Raw genomic sequence first — 17,462 nt, forward strand, 5'->3', positions numbered from 1 at the left:
GGGGTCCCACTTGGTGTGATAGCTATCTCTGCACTTGCAGGACAGAATATAAACTTCAGGCCTGACTGTCCGACATTCTTGCACGAGAATGGAAAACTGGAGATAGTGTGACCCCCGCACAGCATGCAAAGGTGGCGCCCGGTGAGTAGGGCTGCCAGGTGTAGCCTCTGCCACCGGCCACGGCGCAGAATTTGCTGCTCAGAGGCTATTTACCACAGGGCTGCTCCCGACAGTCATTTCTCTACAATTGGACCCGGCAGACTGGCTTCCCAGTCCTTCATCCAGTTTCATGGGTGACAGCAATGAGCTGAAGTAAAGAGGTTGGAGTCACCCTCCTTTGTCACTAGTCCAGCCCGCACCTCCAACCCTTCAGCGAAGGGCAAAAACACGGGTTCCTTGGGGCCTTGCAGGAAGGGGCACACCTCAGGGGCTCCAGGCCCCGGCGCCGAGTTAGGCGCCAGCCGGGTCCTGGCTCCTGCTTCTTTGTCTCGCCCGCAGGGGAACCCCGGCCAACCCTTGCGGGTGGGAGGAGTAGAGCAGGCGAGGCCTTCGAAGTCTTTATCATTCAAAATAAAAGTAAACCCAGCAATCTGTAGTGGGAGGCCTAAGGCTGTTTTAGGGCCTGTAGTAGGTGAGGGTCATATTCTCTAGGCAGGATTTGAGGCCTAAGCTGCTTTTTGCTTTTTAAGGTGTTGAGATGTTGGAATTGGTATTGCGAGTGTCAATGTTATTTAGAGAGAAATGCTTGTATATTGCCAACACAAAATCTCCCTGGTCCCCTGATGACCACTGCTGGAGGAATGGGCTCTTGGGTTAAAGAAACTCCTGCTGTTTCCAGGTCTGGACCCGTGTTTTCTCATGCATGTAGCCGTGGAAATGCTTTGGGGTGCCTGAAGTGGTTTTGTAGCCTCCTTGACTGTAGAAGTACATTAAAGCCAGGCAGGATCTGGCTGGGTTTGGTTGCTAAGTTGGGCTCAGTTATCACTTTAATTCTAAAGAAATTAGACCTGGATAAAAATCCTTTGAATTCAAAGAAATAACTCAGTATTGATTTACATAGCCCCTTCTTAATGGGAGACGTTGGTGGAAAAAAAAACCTTGCTAGTCTTTTCCTCATTCAGTATACTGTAAAACGCTGTGTGTGTATGTAAGGAAAGCGTGCCTGATATCCTGGAAACCTGTACAACTTTCTCCCCTCCCCCAGCACACACACCAGTGAAAGCTCCGAGACACAGGGAGCTGCCTCTTGCTAGTGATGGCATCTTGAGGAGTAATCAAAACTATCCATCTACACAAGGAAACACTGAGTTTGGTGTTCTTGTCGGTGGTGACAGCTGTATTGTTCATAAGCACCCTTCTCTCTTAGACTCCCCCAAATCCAGTTAAAAAGTGGGCTCAGTTTACCCCATATTTTGAAAGAGTCTTACTTAAGTTTGGGGATAACATTTCCCTCATCTCTCCAGTCCTGGGTCTTAAGACTAGGCAGCTGGGAAACTCCTACTTGACACTAGCTCCCACAGGGGGCTTCACAGTTTTTCAAAACTGTCTAATTTGGAGAATGTTAACTATGTATGTCCCAACTTACAGGCTCCTGCTCCAGGCATTTTCAAACCTGGAGTCCAGTGGAGTTATGAAAACACAGCTAACCAGCTCCTCAAACTAAATATCAGTTGCCTTCTCCATGACTCCATTCCCAAGTGTGTGAGCACCCAAGGCTTTCTTAATAGAGGGAGTGGATGTGCTGGGGCCCAGAAATGATTCAGGGGAAAACAGCATGTTTCTACCTTCCCTAATTTTAGGATTGTATACAGAAGTCCATCTGCCTGTCTGCCCTCTCCTCTCAACTCATCTCTCTTTTTTCTCTTTTCACAAGCATAGGACCCCACTCCCTAGTACAAAAACGTTCATCTTTCTCTACACCCAGGAAAAAAAAGCTCAACAATGTTTAAATACTTAGAATAAAACAAAATAAATGCTGACTTCTGTCTTTTCCATCTGTAGGCTAAACTAAGGTTGAGCTCTCCATATTTGCCCTGCTGGGAAATAGGGCAAAGGAGAAGGGAAGGGTTGTTAGAAGTCAGCTTTTAGCAAGCCAGTCTTTGAAAAGCAGAAACCCCTGGCCATTGGAGGATAAATGCAGCCCTAGAGTGGTAGAGAACAAGTATCAACAGGAAACAGTAAACTATTTTTAGGCATAATAAGGAGTTAATATAGCTGTCTTCCTAAATGCCTCCAAGCATCTTCTGTTTAATTCCTCATCCCTTCATTAGCACTAACAATAACAAAATCACAAAAAAAAAATGGCTAAAATTAAAGGAGAGCCCCATTTGGGACAACTCTTCAGGAAAATCTGGGATGAAAATATCCCCTTGCTATCATGTGAATTCTTAGATGGTTCTCTTATTATAATGGAAAAAAAATAAAAACCATTTTTCATGAGAAAGAGAGGGAGAGTTTGTTCTGTATCTGACTACTCTTTTGATGTATATGAACTGGTGACTTTTATACTCATACTTGTTCATAAACACTCCTTGTCTCCTTTATTTGAAAACATCCCAATTAAATAAGGTAATTTATTAGTTTTTTAGCAAAGCTTTTTTTCTAGAGGGCAACAGATTTGAATGCCCTTAGAAGAAGCAAAGGTTGGTTGTTTTTGTTTTTTTCACAACCCATTCTCCCAAGTGTGCTTGTTCATTTTCTTTGTTTCTCTCTCTGTTTTTCTCTCTCTGTCTCTTTTTTGTTGTTGTTCAGAAAAGAGATCCCTTTAAAACACACACACACATACACATCTAACAAAAAGAGAGCCTGCTGCCCACTACCCTGGGAATGGAACAATTTTTTTTTTTTTGGTAAGTTTTACAAATTTTGTGCAGAAAGCAAAAATACTCCTCATCCCTTTCACTCTGTCAAGTGGGGCTCTTCCCCCACAGACCTCAAAGCCTTCAGTTCTTTGAATACACATTGAGAGGTTGTGTCCATTTTGCAGGCTTATACATGGATTCACTTTCTTTCCTCTCACATACTTTGTGAGGAGGGAAGTAGAGAATGGGACAAAAGCAGAGGACATAGAAAGGAAGTTAGAAAAAGAATGTAAGCATGGACAAAAGAGAATGAGTGTAAACTGGCTTCCTTTTGTGTTTAAGTTTTCTTCCAGGACCTATTTGCTAGGTACCATTGCCCCACAATGCTAATTGCACAACAGATGAACAAAATGAGAGCTAATAAAAGCAGCCCTGTTTAACTGCAGATCTACGCCACGTATATTTCCTCTAGGACCTGGAGGTGGAGTGGGAGTGAGGGTAGGTCTGGAGGTGGGGGCCCTAGATCCCCGAAAACCAAGCTCTTCACCCACTAGTCTTCCACCCCTTTCTCCTTTTATCCTCCCCATTTCCTAGCCTGCTTTTGCCTCAAAAAGCCTGGGCATCACACTGCCCACTCTAATAGCTGCTAAGTCGAAGCAGGAGAACCCTTCAAAAAGCACTACACAAGAGGTCACCCTCCCCCGACAAAATGAGCCACTTTAAGAACAATGCTCAGGGGGCTCAAAAGTCTGGGGCCCAAGAGTTTAAAAAGCAAGGGTAGCGTTTCAGGACGTCAGTCCAGCAGCTTCAGAGAGATAGGCAGGGATCCTGGGCTTTCCATGGGGCTGAGGTGAAGGAAGGGACGAGGGACAGGAGCTGGAGGCCGGACAGAAGCAGAGGGCGACTGAACGCCCGCGCCCGCAGCTGGCTCCCACGCGCTGCAGTCTGCTGGGAATCAGAGGCTCGATAATGGAATTCAGGAGGCAGATATCCTCCGAGAGCCAGCCACTGTCTTGTACAGATTTGTAGAGAAGCCCTCACTGTAATTAAAACCGTACAGTCAGATTAATTCAATGTGTTGCTCGGCAGCGTTTTTAATAGTAAAAAATCCGCTTTAAAATTGAATTAGGGTCGAAGAAAATTTCTTCGAGACTCGCCGGATTTGCCAGCTTTCATTGAAGCCAGCCTGGGCTGGACTTAGGTGGTGGATGCTTAGTAGTGTCACTCCCCTCCCCCAAACCTCACCACCCCCGACTGGGGAGGTGGGTGTGGGGCTGCCGGGGCGGATCAGCACCGGGTGCCAGTTCGGCCGCTAGGCTGGGTCCAGGGCCTGAGGTTAATTCTGATCTCAGGCTATGCACAGATATTTGACACCCAGGATTACTACCCTCTCTGTGAAGTTCACTGCTGGGAAAGGTGGGGAGTAGAGAAAGAATAGAGCCCTACTGTATCTTGAAGCAATTTCCCGCTGTGTGTTGCCGCGGGAGCTGGAGGCTGGAGCCCTCTCTGGCCGCTTGAGTGACAGACAGGAGAAAGTTGTGGTTCTCCCACGTGCCCCCCACCCCCTTCTTGGAAGCCTTCCAAAAATTAAGAGCAATACTTCAAGCGCATTGTCAAAATGTCTCCCAAGCTTTGATATGGCTGGCCGCCCCTTTTTTTCTCCCCTCCCACCTTGCATCCTTTGGGTGTTTCGCGTGGTCATGAAATACAAGGTAGTAGTATTATGCTTTTCCTTGTTAAGGTTAGACACACCTTGGAACTGAAAACTTGCTCCAAAGTTACTGCGAGACTGGCAGCTGAGTGCTAACGGAAAGGCTCTCACTTGAGAGAGGCTTAGGGGTTAGGGTAGAGAGCTGGACCTGGGTCTTTCTTGAAGCCAAAGTGGTTTTTAGGGTCCTAGGCCTCCTCTTCTCCCACAGATACGGCCATTGCTGTGGGCTTCTGGGTTGCTGAATGCACGCACTCGCGCGCACATCCACAACCTGGGACGCAAATTCTCTAACGAGTTAGTCACATCATCAAGCCTGGGAAAACAAAAACCCTGTGGGTCCCTGTTCCTCCGGCAACAGCGCTCAGACGCTTTAATTGCCGCAAATTGTCACTCTGTCCCCTTTTCATTTTCTCGCTCCTTCGTTTATTTTTAGTACACTTCAAATGCCTACACATTTCCCTAGTAAGGAGAGCGCGGAGCAATTACTGCCTTTGCCTTCAGGGCCTGCTTTGCCAATCACTGAATGGGGATGGAGTAAACAGGGCGAAAAGCGAGGTGGGTGCGTTGTTGGTTTTGCCTATTTCAGTGGAGGACGGTAAATAACTCTTCCTACCGCACCACCCCTCCTCTTTTGCTGGGTCCCAATTATCTGGAAGAAAGGAGATGGGCCCCCCTCCCTTCTGCTCCCCCCATCTCACCCCACCTCATGTGCGCCAAGTTTTACTCGAATCCGGCAAATCCCGTTAGATTTGGCTGGTTCCTCAGAGAGTAGTTAGGAAGAGAATTCCACGGGGACCGAACTCTTAATTCTGTATTGAATAGAAAGACCCATCGTAGCAGGCACTTTTCCTACCCTTATGCAGGAGCATAGGGTCTTTCTTTCTCTGAGGGCTACTTGGGAAATAGAGGGCCCCAGGCAGGTGATAGAGAGCCCTCAGTGGCCCGTTCTCCATCTAGGCAAGCTTTTAGTTCGGTTTAGAGCAGTTCGGACTGTCTGTTAGAAAGGCTATCGGTTGACATTGCTGTTCTCAATATTAGCCAGGAATTCTTAAAGGAGAACTTTATATTTCACGGTGAAGTGTTGTCTTGAATCTGCTGAGGTTCGTTCTGCACCCTAGGGTTTCTTTTCTCTGCCTTCATGGGTAGAAGCAGAGCAGTCCACGATGGAGAGGGAGGCAGGTGTCTGCAGCAGCAGCCAAAGGGAAGGTATCAGGCGTCCTGCAGTTGGATCCAAAACAAATCAGTGCGGGATTAACTTATGTGTCCGATCAATTGTCCCCAACTGTAAAAGCAGCGTGAGCCCAGGGCGGGTTTTGAGTTACTTGCTTGTCCTGGGCATGCAGTCTTGGCCCTACCCCGGGGACTGGCTGGGACCTGGGACCTGTCAGGCGCCAGAGCAGGCAGGTAGGACGTTTTAAAAGAAGGCAGTGACTATAAACTGCCCCATTCCCCTTTCTCTCTCTCTCTCTCTCTCTCCCTCCCTCTCTCTCTCTGTCTCTCTCAATCTCTCTCTCTCTCTCTCTCTCTCTCACACACACACACACACTCTCCTCCTATTTTTTTTTTATGAAAACATTTACAGGGTACCTACTTTCAGATCGTGAAAGTAAATTTCATGCTAGAACATATTTTACAAAACATGTAATCTTTCGAGGCCTGAAGATGTTTAATTAAAACCATACTTTGAAAAGTTGAGTTTCAAAGAGAAGTCACACCAGTGTGGAAGACTAATTCATATTCAAGATGTAGCCTGTAATTCAAGTTGTTTGAAAACGCTCGCCCGGGCAACACGCGGCTAGCCCTGCTCGCTACCTGCTCAAGTGCCCCTGGACCCCAGAATCCTGTGCTTTTAACAACTGTCACCGCTCTCTCTGGCCACCTCCCCGCCATGCTCAGCTACCCACTCCCGTGCAGTCTCGGGTTAGCTCCCAGGTCTGAGAGAGAGAGAGAGAGAGAGAGAGAGAGAGAGAGAGAGAGAGAGAGAAAGAGAAAGGGGGGAGCTTCTTCCTGGGGCACCTTTAGTATCTGTAAAATAACTCCCGAGGGGCAGTGGGCTAGACACGAGGGAACCACTGGGGGAGCAAGTAGGGACAGAGGGAAAAGGTACTTCCTGGAGGCTCAGTGAGACTGATGTGGGTCCCCAGCCTCCTGGCTAACCCATGCTAGAGAAAAGGGAATCCCCCAAAGCTACCTCCAATCCTAATGACCCGAAACATGTGTGGTGGAGTAGGGGGTTGTTCTGCCTATCTGATCTGCGGGCACAGCTCTGAGTCCTCAAGGAAAAGGCAGCCTCTGCACTGTGGACTGCATGTCTGCAGTCATTGTCCTCAATAATTTCCCTCTTTAACCTCCTTTGCTGTTTCCTAATAATTTGACCAGTCTTAAATCAGAGGGGCTTCCTAGGAAGGAAATGCTTCCAGCTTAGTGTGGGTATGTATGTACATATATATAATTTTTTAACCTACTAGTCTTGCTGGCAAAGGGTGCCAATGGCCAGCTATGACAGTAGGGAATGAGAAGGAGCCAATGGGAGGTCAGAACAAATGTAAGACAAAGAGACTTTGCAGGGCAGTCGGGATGGGAGCTGAGGGTGCCTGTGAACAGCAGCTCCAGAGCCTGAAGTTGTGGCCAATGCTGGGTTCCTGGTCACTGTCCAGAGTGCACACTGCAGTGTCCATCTCTAGACCCACAGCCTGCTGATCTTTTATTTAGGGATGACAGTGAGTTGTCATCAAAGTTAGACTTATGGATGATCTGAAACCTGCCTTAGAAAGAGACCAGGACATGAATCTGAGACTTATGTTCGTTCAATTTTACCTAAAATGCTTAAGAAGAAAAATATCTTCATTTGTCCCAGCCACTTATATGACAGGGAAAGAGATTTTTGCTTTAATTGAGGGTTGTGAAAATTATTGATTGGCTGATGGACCTTTAAGGTCTAAATTTCCTTTTAAACACGCCATTATTACCCTATTCCTTAAAGCACAAAGATAAGTCTATTATAAGAAAAAGTATTCTAAAATCCAAAGTGTTCAAGAAGTATTTTAGACAACATGGCTATCTCATTTTGCAGACTTATGTGATTGAAGCCAACACTCTTTAGATTTTATTGAGCCTGTTTAGCCTGTTAACTTTTATAAAGACAATTCCAAAACACTTGCGAGAAAGTGTGTTGTTCTATACAGAAACTACCAGCTGACATTTCTGAAGTTTCAGTAGGTATCTCCTTCTTTGAAAATAGACATGGGTATTGGAAGCTATGTGCTTACACGATATGTGGCATAATACTCATTGGTCAAATAATACTGATTTTAGATGAACAGGTAAAACCTTGAGGTCACTTTTTAATGTCTTACATTTTGGAGGGCTGGGTGGGGCTCTGGTTCACATTCTCAAAAAGAAACAAAAAGCCAAGTTATAATCATAGGCCTGGAGGGTGACAAAGACCTAGAAACAGAGGTACTGCTGAGGTGCTTTTAAGCATAATTTTGTTTAAGCTGAGCACTAAAATGTAGGTACCTGACCAAATGCATTCGAAGCCTAATCCTATATCAGGGACTTGTGAATTACACAAAAGGAGAGAGGAACTGCAAATAACAATCTCCACCTGTTTTATTTCAATAAGAACAAATGGTTTTCTTGTCACAGTGTATGAGCCCTCTTAGGGATGCTGGAGGCCCATGTGTAGACAGCAATTCTGGCAGGAATATATAGTGGGAAGAATACAAGGTGGTTGGTTGATAATGGTCAGAATGGTGCTGCAGCAAGGACAGGCAGCAGCCTTGGTGTGTGGAAGGGTCAGGATGGGTAATAGTTCCCAGCTGGCCCACCCTTTCTGTAGCCTCAGAGAATCAATCTCATCTTTCTAGCCTCAGAGCATGAGTGGAGACAGGAGGCCTAGCCATGGTGGTGATTCATGCCACGTCTCCACCTTTCTCTTTTCTGCCTTTCTATAATTCGCACCATTTCACAGAGGAGGGAGCTAACACATGGGCCTCACCCCACAGACGACTTCGGTGTGTGGGAAAGGGAGAGGGATGGAACACAGGAGTTCTGGCTTCCATCTCCCTGGCCACCATGTGTGGCTGGGATGAGGTGGAGAAAGCAGAATTGGGGTTGCTTTCTCAAGCCAGGCCTGAACAGGTAATGTTTCTCGGCTTTTGAGGCTCGTTTGGTTAATGAAGTAGGTGTGATTTTCATGTGACAGGTAAGGCTCAGAGAGATTCAGCGTTGGCCTAAGCCTCAGGGCTCCGAAGGCAGCAGTCTCAGGATTGCTTGACTTCCCACCAGTGCTCTTTAAACAGCCTCCTCTCTCTGGCCTTCTAACTTTTTCTTAAATTCTGAATACTTTAACCCTTGCTTGTAGTAAATGTATTTGTAGTTCTAAACCGTGTCAATTTCCCACAGAAATCTACAGTGTCTAGGCGAGATCAATACTAAAACATTCTTTTTTATTTTTAAAGTGGGTTTTAACCGCCTATTGCGGGGAAACCGAGATGTCAATGTGACCCTGAGTCGCAGTAGGAGTGAGATTCCATTGGCGGCCAAGGCCCGCCTGGGCTGCGCCGGAGTTGGCTCACGTGCGCTCCTTATCATGCAAATCCGACGGCTCGGGCATGCGCGCTGCATCCCTCAGGTATCCGCCTTCGTCTCAGAGTAAGGACTAAGACTTCCAGATGCGCAATAATTAGGTTCCCTTGTTAAACAAAGCTTTCCCCCATCATTCCCTCCTCCCACCTTTCTCAGTGCGGGAGCTCCTCACCAAAGCAAGCTGCTTACCGGTCTCCCGCAGCCACAACTCCCAGTCCCCGCTCTCCAGCTACCGCCCATACTTCGTCTTAGGGTCCATTTAGGGCCCTCCGCATTCCTCTCTACCATTTTTTGTCTTTTGACTTCCTATAAAGACTGTTAAATTCTAACTTTCTACTCGTTTTTAGATCCCCTTCTTCATCTCTCCCTACTGACCGATCGATCCTGGGTGGGAAGAGGGCATCAACACCGCCGCACCCCCATTCCTGTCTGCCTCGGGCCCTCTCCGCCCCTCCCCGGCTGTCTCCGTTTCATGCCAAAGTGCCGAACTTGGGTGGCCCAGCAACTCGACGGGCACTAGAGCTAGCCGCTGGCCAAACCCAATCCCCCCATATCCTGGCACCAGCCTAGGCCGCTAAGAATCCCAAATGCTGACATCCGAAGCCCCTCGACCACCCCCAACCTCAGTGTGGGGGGGTCCTGCTCTTCAGTTCTCTGACCCCACCTCGGGGAGAAGGGTACTACTCAGGGAAAGGCTCCAGGAGTGTCCTCTAAATTCCTCCAGGACCCCCTGTGTGGACATGGGGACATCAAGGATCCATCTCCTCCGAGCAGGAGAATGGCCTTTTCTGAAAAGGGATCTCAGCAGGTGAGAATTAGGCACTGTACGTTCGGAGCCTCCCGCGGGAAAGTTTGGTGGCAAGCCTCGTAGTTGAGCCTCATCCGCTCGCGGCGTCTCGGCGAGGACCGCGCCCAGACGGGCTCCCGGAATCTCAGTTAGCTCTTTCTTCCGGTAGAAACAGGCATCGCTCCTCCAGCTTTCAATTACTCTCAGCTTACCTGCAGGGCGAACGGATTTGTATTTTTCCACCAGAAACCTCCTGTCCCGGATACCCCCAAATTCCCCCTTCCACCTCATCCAACCTTAACCAGGAGAAGGGAGATATAGGGGTTTGATTCTCTGATATGACACGAATAATTGTCGCATCATGTAACTTCCTACATCTTGGTTTTAATTTTCAGCAAACCAAGCAAAGATATTTGCAATTTTAAAATAAGCACTCGATTTAATAAATGGGAACATTGTGCAGGGAAGACTATGCTCCCCCCGCCCCCCAGCCCCTTCAGAAGACGTTATTAGCTCTGACAGCATGCCGCTCAGGTTTGCGGAGAGGATTTTGTAAAGGGATGACAGACAGGAAGGCCAGCAATCATGGGCTCCTTGGGCTGAAGCTTTTTTTCTTTCTTTCTTTCTTTTTCTTTCTTTTTTTTTTTTTTTTTATCAGAATGTTCTGTTCGATGCCATTTATCCTTGATGATAGAAAATTGCGCTGTTGCCAGGACGCTGCTGCTGCCGCTGAAATAGAGGGCAGGAGCCACATTTCCATTTTCCGGCTTGAAAGCTATTCAAATGAATTTGCAGGGGGGTGTGTGGGGGGGAATCTAAACAAATGAGAATAAATCGAGTTCCCCTTTCCATTCTTTTCTTTAAATGGGTAGCTCTTCATTTCCGATATAAAGAATTTTGTTCATCAGTGTTTGTGAATACCTGGGAGATAGTGTAAGCCAATGCACAATTTATTTTGATGCTCTTAAAGTGACTAACCACATAAACATTTAAAAAGAAGTGCATGTCTAAATATATATAAAGTATAAGAATTATATATACATAGATCACATACATAACATACCTTCACACAATTCCAAACTACAATGAAAGATAAACTCTTTCAGTAGCGTTTCAATTCAATATAATTTGCAAGCACTGCTGGCTATTGATAGTTATGGACTTTTTACTAGTTGTGTATATACAAGTATTGCTAGATGGGATAATTTTTAAAGCCCTCCTCCCATGTTGTGTATTTCAGGATACCATATAATTTAATTACCCTGTAGGTCTTAACTAGTTTAAAAACATTTCTCTCCATAAAGATATATAGATATACAGATAGCTATAGATAAAAGTTATCGTCTATTACATGTCTCTTTTAAGTTAATTTTCCAAACTTACCTTTTAAGTTTTGTTTCTAAGTTAGGAAATGCAAAAGAGCTGGTATGCTGTGACTCTAAAAATATGAAATAGAGGCTGAAGCCTGTGTTTCCCTTTTTAAAAACTAAGATTCTTTGCAAGCTTAAAAAGATCATGTATTGGAACTCAAGAGATCACATCCAAAATATGACATTCAAAAATGAGAACTTAAAAAATACAGCCTATAATATTCTCTCTCTCTCATACATACACACACACATACACACATACACACACACACACACACACACATATATATATATATACATTAGCAATGTCTTGACAGCTATAAAACTTACGGGTGTGTTTTAATAATTAAATAACTTATATTAAATTCTAACCCTAGTGTTTTGTGTCAAAGTCATACAGGCTGTTAGGATATTTTCAATGATATAAAGGCCTTTTAAGATGCAGTGACTAATTGTATTAGAAATTTCAGATAGTAGTTACGCTTTAAAAAAAATCTGACATTTTAAAACTTCACATTTTTTTAAAGGAGTCATTGGTCTCTGAATACTATGATTTTAGCTAGATGACTATTTACCTGTGATAGGCCACCGCTGGGCAAACCGGGGCTGCACTGACAATGATAGTATAAAATTAGAAAGAGAAAGGCAAAGGGTAAGTTGTTATTGATGTTCCGAACTTTTCCAATAGAATTTTCAGGCGACTTCTTACAGGCAGCCACAATTCCTAGTTACGATTCCGAACGATCCTAGTTGTGGATTCTGAACAATTCGTAGTTCAGCCGAAAATTTCCTTGTTAAGAAATTCAGCATAATAATGAGAAAAGGGTTAACACAGTCAGATGAAGCTAAATAATGCAAGGAAATGACCCAAGGCAGTCCAATTTGCTTGTTTGTTGTGGTAAAAACAATTAGGGGGCGAGCATAGAGTATTTAGGTACTGAGAGTCCCTCTCCTTTATTCTTGGCCCTGGGAATGGTGTTCTGGACCAAAAGCTTCACCATCTAACTCCTTTTCCAGTTGAGGCAACTCACAAGGTTCTTCAGGTGAATTTCCCCTTCTTTTAGGAGCGTGCGTGGGCAGTGGGAGTCGGCGCCGCCACCAGGACCGCAGAGGCGAAGGTGTAGGCGCTGAGTCGCGGCTGCCATCGTTCCATCACGTGGGACCCCCTTACCAACTCTCACATCCCTAGCTCTAGAAACAGCCTGACTCCAAGCTCCCTGCATTCTCCGGTTCCTTGCGGGGACCTGTGTAAGGGACGTTAGGAAAAAGTAGGTGAAACCTCCTTGCGCCAAGGCAGGGGTTACGCAGCAAGGACCCCCCAGTTCCCCGGCGTTCGGTCGTGTAGAGACCTCTCTCCCTAGTCTACCCTGCACTACCTACATCTCAGGTCACCTCCTGGGTTTTGGCGGAGTGCTGAGGATTGGTTTAGAGTGTGGCCTCCAGCCAGGGCAGGAGTGGAAGGGGGAGGAAATGGTGAGAGAAAAGACAGGGCAAGTGCTAACCTAAAGGAACTTGGAAGAGAGAAAAGACAGGGCAAGTGCTAACCTAAAGGAACTTGGAAGAGGGAACAAGAGGAAGTTGTCTGACAAATTCTGTAAAAAGGCAGGGCTCAGCTGGTTGAATGGGCTGCAGGTGTTGGGACTTCTTGTTGTATGGGTGTCTTTGTGTGGATAGGCTTGCAGACTTGTGGAAAAGTTGAACTGTGGGTGGAACTGTGTAACTCGAGAGTGGAAACCATGGGGTCACATTCCGGGTTGAGAAACCCTTCACTCCCAGCCCCACCATCCTTTTCTCCCACAGAGTACTGAATCCAAATAAAATTACAATTTGGACTACACTGTGGTGGCTCCATCTTCTAGGTAAGCAGGTAAATCACAGTCACCTTTGGAGGAAGAGAGCTTCTCCCTTCCCAAGTAGTGTATACACTAAACATTAAAAATAAAAGTGATTTTCTTTTCACCTTCCAAGATCCCAGGAATATGGGACTTGCCTTTTCTTCAACAAAAGAGCAAGCAATTCTGAAAGGCTGCAGAAACACTCACTCTTTAGGGGTTCCAGTATCCAGGAATGTTACATGCAGTGGAAACACAAAAGCTCAACATTTTGATATTTTAAAAGATTTCCCCTTTTTAAATCCTCCTTATAAATACCTGGTTGTAGCAACGTGAAAGTGCTTTCTTGTGAAAACATGCAGCAGGGTTCCCTTCCCTTTTCATGTGTACTAGCAGCTGCAAAACATTCCAAATGAGCTAAAAGGTCATTATGGAGACTATTAATAAGATGACATTCAGTGCTGGCCTCATCAACCAACGGAAAGCCTTGCCCCAGAAAATGAGAAAAGAGAAGGCAACAGTGCTTACAAAGTACTCTAAATTCTGTGTTGCTTTCCAAATCCCAAATAACTTTTCATAGTTAGCTATCCCTCGTGCTATTAACCCACCCCACTCAAGTTCAGTTTCCCCTGTGTTCAAGGGCTGCATTTTGTACTTATTTCTTAAGTCTCCAGAGCTTTGAGATGTGCAATGCAAACAGTAAAGAATCACATTAATCCTGCTTTGATCTCAGAAAGGAGATCATAGCAGAAATCGGGTCACCACAGAGATAGGAGCTGCTGGGAAAATGAGCTTTATTTTTTTCTTTTTCTTTTTCCTTTAAGGTATCTCCCTTGGCTTCAGGACATTCATTGCTAGTTAGCAAACTGGAGAATTGTCAATCTGAACTATGAATAACTTGTGATTTAAAAGTGAGACAATTAAGCTTCTTAGAGCTTTTTTTTTTTTTTTGTCTTATAAATCTAGATACTGGAGTTACTGTACTCACCATGTCTATTTGGTTATTTATATAAACACGTTGGACCATATTCCAAATACATGCCCCAAATACAACCTCCACAGGAACTTAATTGCCTGAAAAAAAAAAGTTGTATTTCCTCTGCTGTCTTTTACCCTGGAGTCCTGCAAGAATAGAATAATGGTATTAATCTGCTTAGATAATTTAAGACTTAAAGATTAGAAGGCCTATATTGACAATTTCAAAATTCAAGTCTGAGTGCTTTGGATAAGCAAAGCTTGGGAGATGACAGATGTGATAAAAGAACTGCCAAAAACTAGACTTTATTAAAACTAAAAAGTGTGATGTTTTTGTGGCTCTGAAAGAAATGATTGTTATAATGCTCACTCAATCCAAATGTGTCCCTAAACAAACAACTACAGGGATATTTTATTTTATGTTACCTGATATTTATACACATAATACAGCATTTCTCTCTGCTTGCATATACACATGCAGATAAATTTTATAGTGCTTTTCAGCCCACCTCACATATATATAAATATAGTTAATGAGTGTAGTTAATATAGCTGAGCTACATACTCAACACAAGTGATGTGTGCATAATCATAAGCATTTGTGCTAAACACACATCCTTCCCCTCATTTCCCAATTTGCTGTGGTAGCATCAACATATCACAGGAGGCTACTTATGAAGCTGTAGCTGCCATCCAGCTTTCTTCAGAATGCGTAGATTGGGAAGAACACATGAAGATATCTGAATTTGTTAAAAATGCTATTTTCTTTCAAATTATTCCTATTGAAGTTGATTTTCATTTAACCTCAATGAGGCAGTCTTGACGGCAGCCCAAACCACATTGACACCAAGGCTACCCCAATGCTTGTACATGTAGCATAAAGTACATTAAACTGTTTTGCATCAAATATGTCCTTTTGAAGTGATTTTAGACCTGGTTTGGTAGGAGAACTAAAGTGGAAAAGGAAAATTTAGGGAGAAAGAGGGCAAGGAGAGAAAATAGGTGAAAGAGAACCATATGAATAGAAAGTAGGTGAAAGGGAAACTCCTGTGGCCATAGGTTATGTCCTGTGAATTGTGGAGGATTTTTTCATATTCAGCGTCTGCCTTCATTTTTTTTATATCTGTTCTTCTAAATCTGCTACCATTAAAGTTAGGTTCTAGAGAATATGTAGTGGAAGCTACCAAAATATCCCTGTAGGAGATGTTGAGAACATCTTACTGGATACAGATGCATAAAGCATTGCATTAAATGTCCCAGGAATGCTTATTTTGGTGACATTTAGCTGAAAAATGTATTGTGCTAAAATGGGTTGATTTTTGTTTTGTCTTGTGACTTAATCTCATTCTACAGATTACTTCATAAGCTGACTTTACCCATATTTTGAAGTCAAAGATATTTACTTTCCAGGGGAGCAACAAATGTTGGTTACCTTTTGGTCCTTAAAGATGGCAGTAAACATTTCATCTTAATTATATTTACAGTTTTGTTAAAAATTGTAATCTTTTCAGTCCACTCTCTTCCTTTTATCAGTGTCCCAAGAGCCTGGCATGTCATATGTGTTTAAGGAGAGAGAATAGACCTCCTTGTCTTCTTAATTAAAGTTTATACAGCTTGCAGAAAGTAGTAATTTTCTAGAAAATTAGATCATTTTAGATCACCATAGTTCCACTCTTCTTTCTTAAACATGTTTCTAAGCAAATCTTGCCCATTAAAAACCGTCAATTAAAATGCAGATTGCGGGAGAAATATGCTGAATTTACAGTATTTGGATTTGGAAATCCGACCCTGCCTCCATGAGAGTAGGTATAAATAATAAATCCTACCCTGTATGCATGGTGTGACAAACCATGTTGGTTTTTGTATGGCATATCAGAGTGACACATGACACTTCCCATCCCTGCTCATTAGAAACAGCATCATTTTTACTTCTCTCCTCATTATGGGGGTTGTGATTCACATGCACAATACGTCCTTCTTAAGTCATGATTTATTTTTTAAACAAGATAGAAACTAAATATAACAAGGACATAATCAACGTATTGAACCAAAGGATTTAAAAAATAACCAAAAAAAGGGAGTCATTTTCACATTTAAAAAATGTTATGCTTACTTTTAGGAGCTTGACCTAAAATTTCTTGTGGCTTCCCATTGCCTATAGAGGAAAGACAAGCACCACTGTGGCATAACTGGGGAGGCAGTTAGAGTCTAGTGGTGGTGGGGGCTTTCGAGTCAGACTGCTGAAAAATATTCAGTAAGTTATTTTACTTTTCCGAACCTCAGTTTCTTTCAGTACAATTGGAATAATAATAGAACTGGTTTAAATGATGATGGTAGAATTAAATAAGACAAAAGCCTGTAAACTGCTTAGCAAGACGTTTTGTGAAAAGTAAATGTTCAAAGAATACAAGTTAATGCTTAACATTAGCATAAATGTAATGGTTAACGAGGCCTTTTAGTTTCTACTTCTGTATATGCTAACCCCTTATACTGGAAAGCCCTCTCTGGTTCATTGGCCACCTGGATGACTTCTCACCTCTCTAGCTCAGCTCAAGTGACATCACCTCTGGGGAAATCTCCAGAACTTGAAATTAGGTGCCTGTTTTTATGCCTCTGTAGTATCCACTGCTTAATTCTTTTACAGCATTTTTCAAGTTTTATTGTAATTGTTGTTTTATTTATCTGTCTCCTTATCGAAACTATAAGTTGTAGCAAGCGCAATATAACATTTATATTTCTCAGCGCTCACAACTGAGCCTGATAGATAGTAAATACTCAATATATGTACAGTGAAAGAATATTCCACTTTTTTTTGTTTTGCTTACATTTATAAATAAGTTGTAATTGGATGTATTCTTCTGTCTTTAGTTTTCTCTAGTTAGTATTTCTCAAGAAGAGTGCTAAAGTTTGGGAGGTTAAGGTGGGAGGGTTCCCTGAAGCCAGGAGTTTTGAGTCCAGCCTGGACAACAAAGCAAGACTCCTGTCTCTACAAATAGATAAATAAATAAATAAGAATTAGGCATAGAAGTGTGCATCTGTAGTCCTAGCTACTTAAGAGGATCACTTGAGCCCAGAGGTTTGAGACTGCAGTGCACTCCCTCCTGGGTAACAAAGCAAGATCCCCACCTCAAAAAAGAAAAAGAAAAAAAGGAGTGCTAAAAGGAATATATTATTCCCCTGAGTAATTTTATGAAGAGGTTTGATTGTGGGCTCTGTAATGAATTCTTGACATTTTCAGGACAAACTGTTTTTGGTGAGTTCCTATTTTAATTGCAGAACTAATAGACATGTTGGGTTACCTGTCCAATCCTTAGACATTTGGTTGTACTATTCAATATATGGCCTATTTATATTCATTGAGGGTGATGTGGATTATCTACTTGAGTGCTAATAGGT

At 43.6% G+C, this 17,462-nt stretch overlaps 1 long non-coding RNA gene across 2 annotated transcripts in view; it reads left to right on the forward strand.

The window, feature by feature from the left end:
• Positions 1–17,462, forward strand: part of LOC144578267 (uncharacterized) — a 46,671-nt gene that overhangs the window by 9,484 nt on the left and 19,725 nt on the right. The gene's annotated exons all lie outside the window — the stretch shown is intronic.

The sequence above is a fragment of the Callithrix jacchus genome, chromosome 11 (assembly GCF_049354715.1).
Source record: "Callithrix jacchus isolate 240 chromosome 11, calJac240_pri, whole genome shotgun sequence".
Classification (NCBI taxonomy): domain Eukaryota; kingdom Metazoa; phylum Chordata; class Mammalia; order Primates; family Cebidae; genus Callithrix; species Callithrix jacchus.